Genomic DNA, 10,569 nt, shown 5'->3' with positions numbered 1-10,569 from the left:
AGCGGAGACCAGGACAACTAGATGAGCCCCAGATACAGATCCCCTGTAAAGACCTTGTCTCAGACGACCACCGGGACAAGACCACAGGAACCAGATGAGTCCTCTGCACAATGTGACTTTGCTGCAGCCTGAAATTGAACTGCTGGTTTTGTCTGGTCAGAGGAGAACTGGCCCCCCTGACTGAGCCTGGTTTCTCCCAAGGTTTTTTCTCCATTCTGTCACCGATGGAGTTTTGGTTCCTTGCCGCTGTCGCCTCTGGCTTGCTTAGTTGGGGACACTTCATTTCCAGCGATAACGTTGTCTTGATTGCAAATGATTGCAAAGATACTATTTAAACTGAACTGAGCTGGATGATGACATCACTGAATTCAATGATGAACTGTCTTTAACATGAAAAATGAGTGTTTACTATTGTCATTTTGCATTATTGACACACTATTTTCCTAATTAATGCTGTTCAGTTGCTTTGACACAATCTGTATTGTTAAAAGCGCTATATAAATAAAGGTGACTTGACTAATGTGGTTCAAGACAAACTGAATACTGGCTTGCCAAAACTTTGCAAGTTACACTAAAGTTATATAAGTCTGAGAGCTACTCGAAAACAGCACACAAAATCTGAACAGGCTGTAGCTCTGTGCCAAGTTGGCCGAATCTGATTTAAAGGCTTTAGGAGGAATTGTAGTCAGATGTGTTCACTGGGCATGCAGAAAAACCTAAACAGTTAGAAAAGGGGTCACTACTGTACCCAAACAGTACCATTTTTAAGGTATTTGCCAAGTCAGATGAATGCAACATGAAAACTTTAAGATGAGGATGATTAGAACAATAAACCAAATTTGTACAATAATTTTGTCAAGCCAGTATTCATTCATTCACTCAATGACGCACGCACGCACGCAATCACTCACTCACGCACGCACGCACGCACTCACTCACGCATGCACGCACTCACTCACCATGCACTCACTCACTCATTCATTCATTCATTAATTCATTCATTCATTCAGCATTTTTCCTCACTTGAATACAATTTTTTTTAGTGCTGTCAAACGATTAATCGCATCAAAAATAAGTTTTTGTTTACATAATATATGTGTGTATACTGTGTATATTTATTATGTATATATAAATACAAAGACATGCGTGTATATATTTAAGAAAACTTATGTTTATATGATAAATATATAAAATATAAGAATATAAATATATAAATGTATATACATGCAAATTTTTTAAAAATATATGCTATATGTGTGTGTATTTATATATATTTATATATTTACATAATAAATATACACAGAACACACATATTATGTAAACAAAAACCTATTTTGGATGCGATTAATCGTTTGACTGCACTAAAAAATGCATTAATATTCATCAATTTCTGACACATTTAGTAGATTGTCATTGCAGGTTTTACATTATTTTTTAAACTACACATTTTATTGTTTAAATTCATTCAAATGCCATGCAGAAAGACGATTAATGGCCAGTGTATCTACCCTTTGTCTCAAAGCAGTAGGCTATATCATTGTCAGTGGTAGGCTAATACACCTGACATATTTTAATCACATGACTAGAATCTTGCTTTTGATAAATGTACTCGGAGATTAAAACAAATATACCATAGAAAGATTTTAGGCGTTTAGTTTTCGGTATTTAGTAGTCCTGCCTGTAGGTTACTCTTAGTATCAGCAGGTGGTGCTGTTCAACAAGCCATACGATCGTTCAACATGGCAATAACTCAAGGAAAACTGTCTTAAAATAAACCTATAGACAGACCCTCAGCCTCCTAGTAATTTCATTAATGTTGATCATCAACCACCTCCCCGTAATACTGAAACAATTTATAAACTAGGGTAAACACAATCTAATCTAATGCTGGAAACTGTGCTTAGGGGGCTTTTTGAGCTCAGACAGATGATTAATGCTGCTCCTTTTTGTCTAATTAGTGTCTGGGCAAAATTAAGCTATTTGCAACCGATTTTTATTTCCCCTCGGGATACAGATAAAGTAAACGGGACCTATTTGTATGAAAAAAAATCCCACTTTTTATTTTTTAAGACTACGTAGGCTAGAGTTGCCTGGTAAAATAACAATGCGCTCAATAGCACTTCTGTTGTACAAACGCAGCGACATCCAGATGAGGGCAGTAGTGCATTACTGTCTCAGAGAGAGAGCGAGAGAGAGTAAACACTTCTACATTTTACACTTGTATGAAAGGTTTTACTTCTGGAACTAACGCAATTTAAACCCGACGGCATCTCTTCAAATATATTGGCCATTACTTTTAAATGAGATCTTCACAAAAGGAAGGCTAGCATAGTAATTTAGACTATTATAATATTTCAGCACCTGCTTTTTATTCGATGTAGGTTCTTTTCACCTATAATCGAATTGCAATGTCCTGCAGCAGTGATTGGTGATATTGTAACAGCTACCAATGTGTGCGAGTTGTTTCATGGCACTTCACTGCACGTCCACTTTGGCTATAACAAGAAAGAGCAATCAATTCTCAAATTACCAACAGCTTGCCACATTCAGCTGACTGTCCAATTATCTGTCGGCCCTTGATACAACAGTCAGTGACTCTGCTTTCACTCTGGGCTGAAAATGACTGTCCCTCAATCAGTGTTGGTTTGTGTGTCCTCAGAGATATGCTGCATATATGCAGATGAGCTGCGCTGGGTCATAAACGCCCAGTGCAATTAAAGTCTTCAAACTGGGGACGAGACTGGGGACGTGAATTATCAAAATGAGCTTCTGTCCGCTTTTTATCTGAAGAAGAGGGGAAGTCAATGCGTGAGACCTTTAACCCTTTCCCATAACTCTGATGGTACATGCAAACCAGTCAATATCCTGCTTCAAGCTCAAATGTTCATCAGTAGATGGAATAAAATCCTCCCCTGAGAAAGTGCTGGGCACACTCGTGCAGTTTTTGGGAAATTCAAGTTTTTAAATATTAAAGGTTGCAAAGATTTACTTTGACCATTTATTGCTGTTCATGCATGCTGTCAGGTTATATTTATGACAGTAATTTTACTGTACTTAATTGGAATATGAATATTTCAATGTATAGTTTATACCCTTAAGCTGTAAGGGACTTTCAGAAAATGTGATTTTAATCACAGAATTATAAAGTGCCTTTAGAAAGGCAAAAGTGTGAGACTTTAAAATTCATGGGATTTGATTTGGAGTTCATTATTTGCGTAGTAGACAAATATGAACTTGTGAAGATTCACACAAATCTGTCTGGAACGGATTAGAATATAATTTTAAAAATCAAAAATAATCTGTTGGAGTGAATATTAAACAAATTAAGTAGGCTATATGGAATCCATGCTTTCTCTTATCGTTCTTTCTTTTGTCTTTTATCGAGTGAATAATCTCAGGCTTCAATTCTAATATATCACAGGTTCTCTGAACAGAAATGAGATGTCTGATAATTGAAAAGTAATTTACTTTTATTATTTTGCCAATAAATGAATGATGACCTATTACTGGTAATACTGTAAAAAAACATGGTTAAATTTATTATTATTATTATTATTATTATTATTAATTCTAACTGCAACCTGTGAATTCGAAATTGTCACATCTAAATCTGAACTGAATGTGTTATTTCAGCATTTTAACCCTTTTTTTTTTTTTTTTTGTAGTACTGAATGTGTTATTTCAGCATTTTAACCCTTTTTTTTTTTTTTTTTTGTAGTTTGTAGATTTCATCACCATAGCTTATGCCAACTGGGTGAAATGTTTTTTTTTTAATTTTTAAAATTAAAAATAAAGCAGCTCAGTGTCCTTCGGATTGATCTTCCAAACTTGAAGGTGATCATAAAGGCCACACTGAATTTGGGAAATACACAGTTATATATATATATATATATATATAGAGAGGCCCTAGACTTTTGGACCCAACTTTATTAGCGTCACTGACGTATCATTAGTATGTTCCTCTATGGGTTTTGACATAACTCACATTGTTTTAATTCCTCAATGGTTAAGTCATATAGAGAATCAGGGTAGTCTGGGGCCGCAGTGCCTTTTTTGGGAATGTCATGTGAGAGCGTTGATGCCGTTTTGCCTGAAAATAAAGTTGGAGCTGTCTGGAAGTTCTGGAATGTGTGGCCGGCTCAGGGCCAGTGCTGTGTTTGGAGACGACTGGGCCGGATAGCAGGGTTCTCAGGGACACCCAGACAGCTGGGGGGCAGGTACTGCTGATCTTCATCCTTCTCCTCCCACCACATCTACACAGTCATGAGGAGAATGCAATACGGAAAAACAGTTCTAAGAATAGCCTTTATCACAGTTGAGCAATATCCCATTTGTGAATCTAAACGCTTTAGTCCAGCATTTGATGGCAGCTCCTTTTTCTGCTGAAGGGAGGACACTGCTGCTGATGCTCTTGTTTTAGGGCCAGTGCTTTGCGATGCCCCTTGGCAAAGTGTCGGCATTGATGGAGATACAGTCCTCAACCTCTCCCACTGGAATCTTAAAGGGACAGTTCACTCCAGTATGAAGATACTGTCATCATTCACTCTCCATCCTATTGTGCCAACGGTTTTCTGTGAAACAAAACAAAATAAAACATTTCTTTTAAATCCATATAATAAAAAGTAATTGGGGCACTGTAAATAAATAAATACATACATACATACATAAATGCTGGAATTGTTTATACTATACCAAACCCATATGACCTTTCCTTTCTTTTTTAATTTGTTAAACAAAAAATAGATATTTCTCCAAATGTCCAAGCTGCTTTTTTTCCATACAATTAAAGTCAGTTGGGACCAGAGGCTGTCAAGCTCCAAAAAGGACAAAAAGCACCATTAAAGTTAACAGGGTTATGTTGCTGTTAACAGGGAATGTTGCCTTGGCAACTAGCTGAAATAAAAGTTTTATATATATATATATATATATATATATATATTTGTTTCAGTGAAAGTTTATTTTGTGTCAAGTAATAGTAACAACTAAAAGTAATAACCCTGGTACTGAAAAGTATTCCCTATAACTCATATACTATATTTTAATTCTTCTGCAAAGCGAGAAAAAGACCAGAATTTAAGATATTATTACTGACAACCTTGCTTGACAGCCATGGTCACCAGTGGACATCAGCAGCTTTGACATTTTTCTAGATATCTGCTATTTTGTTCCACAGAAGAAAGAAATGAGTATTAAAATAATACTAACGTGAACTATCCCTGTAGGCAGCAGCAAAATACCTCACTTTATCTCCGGTCTTCTTCAGAGCACGTTTTTAAAGACCATTTCCCATCGCTCTGTAAACTGCCTTACATGTCTTACAGCAAATAAAAAGTCACCCATGCAGAAACAGACACTCTGCCTTACAAGCCAAATCCCAGGAGGACAATAATAGTTCATTCCTTTCATTATTTTATTCCCATTGCAGGGGGTTATAAATTTAACAAAGTCGTCTTGAAACTATTCCAGAAACTCCCAGGGCAGCCCTAAGGTTTAATGGAGCATACATGCTCTTATCTTTGGTAAGGGCCATTTGGTTACTGGAGGATGGGAGAGGAGTGGAACATTAGCACATTAGCATGTGATGCCAAGGTGATCATATGCTGTTGGCTGTTTGATTGGGCATTAAAAAACAGCACTGCAATCAGGGAAATGAATTCAGCTATGCGCCTGATGTAGAGGAGAAATAAGCTTGTGGATGTCTAATGGTAACACATGCTTTTTTCCTGAAATGACACGCTATGAAAGCTGTCGCTTGTGAAAAAAGAAGTCAACTTTAGCATTCTTTTAAAAAGAGCACTTAATGAACTCACTAATGAACTTAAATGGAAATGTATTATACTTATATTTGTATTAAATGCAATTATTTGAACTTTAAAGTGTTATTTTGACCCACATAAGTGGGATTTAAGTACATCTTTATGTAATTTCATAATGACTTTCATTGTCTTTGAAACACTAACATATATTTTAAAGTACTTCTTACTGAAATTTATGTCATGTGTTTAAATATATTTGTAATTACACATTTGTAATGCTGAAGTTGCAATTTAGCTCATTTATTAATTTTAAATGTAATCAAATAAAACACCACAGTTAAAATCATAATCAAGTATTTTACGTGTGCTTTAGTATGTTAGTCAACACATCAAAATAAGTGTACTTCTTTGCATGAGACCAGATTATTAAAACATGATATGTGCTTGAAAGTAAAACTTTTATTTTGACATTATTACAAAGTGTACTTAAGGGTCTGCTCTCTTTAAGTACACTTAAGTGTTGTTTTATTTCAATAAAGTTATATTAAAAGCAAGTACAGTTTTTTTTTAAATATACTTTAAAGGTGACATATCATGAAAATTTGACTTTTCCAGGTTTTAAGTGCTATAATGAGGTCCCCAGTGCATCTACCAACCAAGGAAACGTGAAAAAGATTAACCCAGTAACTTTGCTTTGCTAAGCCTTTAGCAAGCGTCCGAGAAAACCAGCACGTCTGATTTCGCTCCCTTGGTGACGTGGCAAAGGGATCTCATTATAATATTACCGCCCCTTAATCTGTAAGTTTCCACCCACGGCGCCGTTATTATGTTTTCACAAGCGACAACGGTGTACCAGTTCTAATGCCATGGCGAAAATTTGAGCAAAACATGCTAACTGTTCTGTCTTTGTCTGCACAGAACACTATTTAGAGTCCCAGCCTCAGAGGACACAAGACAGCAGTGGATTTATTGATTTATTTACTGTAAATTGCTGCTGCCACACAGATCTAAAATAAACATGCGATTTATTTCCCAGCTGTTTACCTTCACAGACATAACTGACTGTTTTTGCAACTCGTGTGTTTTTAACGTAAACTTGTGTGTGAATGAGAACTTAGTTTAGTACTCGCATGCTGTGACAGCCGCTTTCTGTCCGTGTGCTTCAGTTGTGTGCTCTCAGAAAACCGTATATCAGAAGTTTAAACTAATATGGTTTAAAACGCATGATTTCAGCTCGATAAACATGATCATCAGAACCAAAACAGATGTTTTTTAGCAGGTAGGAGCTCTAATGGCGCAGCTCTATTCTGGAAAAGGGGGCGGGGAGCAGCAGCTCATTTGCATTTAAAGAGACAGGCCCGAAAAACAGCGTGTTTTTGCTTCCACTCAAAATAGGCATTTTCAAAATAATATAATAAATGATCTGTAGGGTATTTTGAGCTGAAACTTCACAGACACATTCTGAGGACACCAGAGACTTATATTACATATTGTAAAAAGGGGCCTAATATGTCTCCTTTAAGATGCAAAGTAGCCTATACTCAAAGACTGTAGAATGCCTTAAAGGGACTTTGGTATACTACAAGTGCACATTCAATACATTTAAGCACATTTCTGTGGCAAATTGGAGAATATTTCATTATCTGATATGGTTTAAATGGCTATTATGAAACATAGTTCCTACTGTAAATTCTGATTAGATAAGTTGCATATAAAGGTGTTGTTAAATAGACAACAAACACACATCTATGAGTGCATTCTTTATTAATATAGCGAGTTACTTGGCACCATAAACCTGTTGTCACTTAATGTGACTATTTATTGAAAATTGCTGTCTGTTATCATAAAACTGTTTGTGCTTCATGTTGTGCTTAAGAAAACCTCTTACCTACAGTATCATTAGTTCCAATTAGCTTCTGTAAAAAGCAGCTTTCTACATCGTCCATTCCTAAGTTTCAGTGTATTTTGATGAAATGTTTCTTTTCCTTTTTCAAGCAATTATATGATATTAGATGTTTACCAGTGCCCAATATTTCAGAGTACGTTTAAAAGCATCAAAAAGGCTTATATTTTCCCCTGTCTGCTGTCTTTGACGTCACTGCTCAGGGTAGTTCGTAATGAAGGGCTTGAGACGTGACTGGCGCGGAGACTGGAGGGCAAAACATCCATAGAACAGGCCTGTCAATTTTCCATCTGTTTCAGAATATCTAAATCACCCTTCAAAAGAATGATGGTACACTGACTTCTATTAAGGCAAATGGCTTGTGTTTCTTTCCCACACTTCCCTCCAAACGACTATTCTGAGAGTATGAAAGGTTGGTGAGCGGGTACGAAATACTGCAAAAAGGCAGATTTGTTTCACAGCAGTGACAAATACATGCGCATATAGATATCCACTGTAATTATGATAGATGTATATATTTATGACAGTGAATTCTACTTACTTAACTGTAGGGGGTGCCAAAGTCCCAGAAATTACACAAAACTACACGTGAAACGTTTGCGCATTGCATTCATATCCTGGATTTATCTGTTTGACTGTACATAGTATGTTTTATTAATAAGGTGTACTAAATTTGGCACTGTGTTAATGGATTAAGCATTTTCTTTATAATGGTTTTCTATGGGAAACTGGCGAGTAGCAGAGGCCTTGTTTTGCGCTCAGGTGAAAACAATTAACTGCGGTGCCTTTAGGCAGTCAGTGCTATCATGATGTCATTTTCCTGCAGCTCAGTGATTGGCTGACAAAAACTGTAAAGCAGAGAGCACATGAGCAAAGATGGCAAAATTCAAATCGAATGTGCCAGCCAAGCAACTACCATTCAATGCAAAAGGGACTACTACTTTAACGCACAGCCTCTCATAACTTTATTAGTACATTTCCATTAACAATTACAACATAACATCATTAGAACAAAGGTTAACAACATGTTTAATGCACAATTGTGTTTTGAAAGTATCCAAAAAATATAAAAGTTTTACATAAATTCCCCCAGAAGTAATGTGGTTTGGAGAACCAAGTTTAAAAGAAAGAACATTTGAGCATGTCTCTTTCAGTGCAGAAAACTGGCATTGCACAAAGTCTTTGATGTGCGTTATCTGTCACATCTGTGCCATATGTCAGGGAACACATGTGAAGGAGACATAAACACACTAAATAAGAGCAGATTCAGGTTACAGCTGCGCAATCTAAAAGATCAAACAATGCGCCTATCAGTAAGCTGGCAAAGGGGTCGTACTCCTGCAGCTGGAGGTGTATGTTTGCCAGGATTGAGCTCGATTGCCTTGCTTTTGAAAACACTTGTTAGCGCTTTATGTGAGTACTGAGCTGTTGTCAATTATCCATTGATACTGTCACCACTTTATGTATTTGATTCTCTGATGTGCAGAATCTCATTAGTTTCTAATTTAGTGAGTAATATTTGTTTGCTCCAAGCACATTAACAGAAGTGCTGTGAACATGCCATCAGAAACGTCAGCATCCTCATAGATGTACACTAGAGAGAGAGAGAGAAAGCACACATGTGGGTGTCATACACGGGCAGGACTCTGGCTCGCAGTGAGCTGTGCAACATGAGAAAGGGAGGAGTCCGGGAACATGGCAAAGAATGATGTTTTCTCTTAATAAAATCCCTTGTTTTCTGTCGCATGGTGAAAGGACATGAAACCGGCCCAATTCCAGCCTCATTACCATGCCCTTTTGGACAGGGTTCAGACTACTATAATGTCAGCTCTGTTGGCAAAGCTTCAATTTGCACAGTGTGACTCCTTAAAAGCGCAGGGCCGAGTCTGTTCACTACCAGCTTGCATTTAGACTGTATTCAGAGGATTTCTTCAAAGTATTTAAACAAGAAAGAGCTGTGACCATTGTGGGCACATTAAATGAATACAGTTATTTGCTGTTTATTTTGCTGTTTATTAAATTACTAAGTCTTTTAAAGCAAGACACTATACAGGCAAAACCATTGTTTTATTAGGCACTGGTCACTTTTGAGATGTTGGGCAATTTTGCTTCTATAACCTGTCTTCTTTCAGACAAGTGGAAAAAAAAAGTCCAAAACACACATTTATTTTACACTTTATCTATTTGCATCTGTAGACTTCACGTGCATTACATATCTTTAAGTGCCATGAGTTTTTTTTCTCATGCGCTGAACCAGACATCTGCACTTCAGTAGCAATTACACACAGCAAACTTATTTTTATTCCAATCAATATTCTGAAGGTTTTTACAAAGGGGTTTGTTCATATTGTTCACCATTTTATTCCTAAAAATATGGCGATTTTTTTGAATGACAGAATTTGTCAGTATTGTTATGATCAATATCAATCATTTTAAATGGTCCTGCACTGTGACAAATTAATTTTTAATATGCAATTTTATTTTCAAATATTCTATGCAGTCTGTCAGCATAACATTCCAGATGCATGCATTATAATTATTTAAAAAATAGCACAGTTTTTCAGTTTTAGATTAAATATAGTATGGATTTCCACATACAAAATCTAAATATGTTGGTCACATAATGTCTGTAAAACTTAAAAACTGAAATGTATTTGTTACACTCTTTTGTAGTGTTTTTTTTTTTTAATTACCTTTATACAAAATGCAAATGATGCCAGTTATATCATTTAGTAACACTTTTTTCCCCACAGGAGAAATAATATTTTACAATTTAAATAACACCACACTCATGCACACAGTACTTAAATGCACAGAGCATATTGTGCTTACTCAACATGATTTTTTAAAAAGGTTATCAGGAACCAATTTCCCATGTGTTTGTGTGTGTGTGTGTGTGTGTGTGTGTGT

The sequence above is a fragment of the Sinocyclocheilus anshuiensis genome, unplaced genomic scaffold, assembly GCF_001515605.1.
Source record: "Sinocyclocheilus anshuiensis isolate Anshui unplaced genomic scaffold, SAMN03320099.WGS_v1.1 scaffold507, whole genome shotgun sequence".
NCBI classification, from domain to species: Eukaryota; Metazoa; Chordata; class Actinopteri; order Cypriniformes; family Cyprinidae; genus Sinocyclocheilus; species Sinocyclocheilus anshuiensis.
This window is presented reverse-complemented; position numbering follows the sequence as displayed.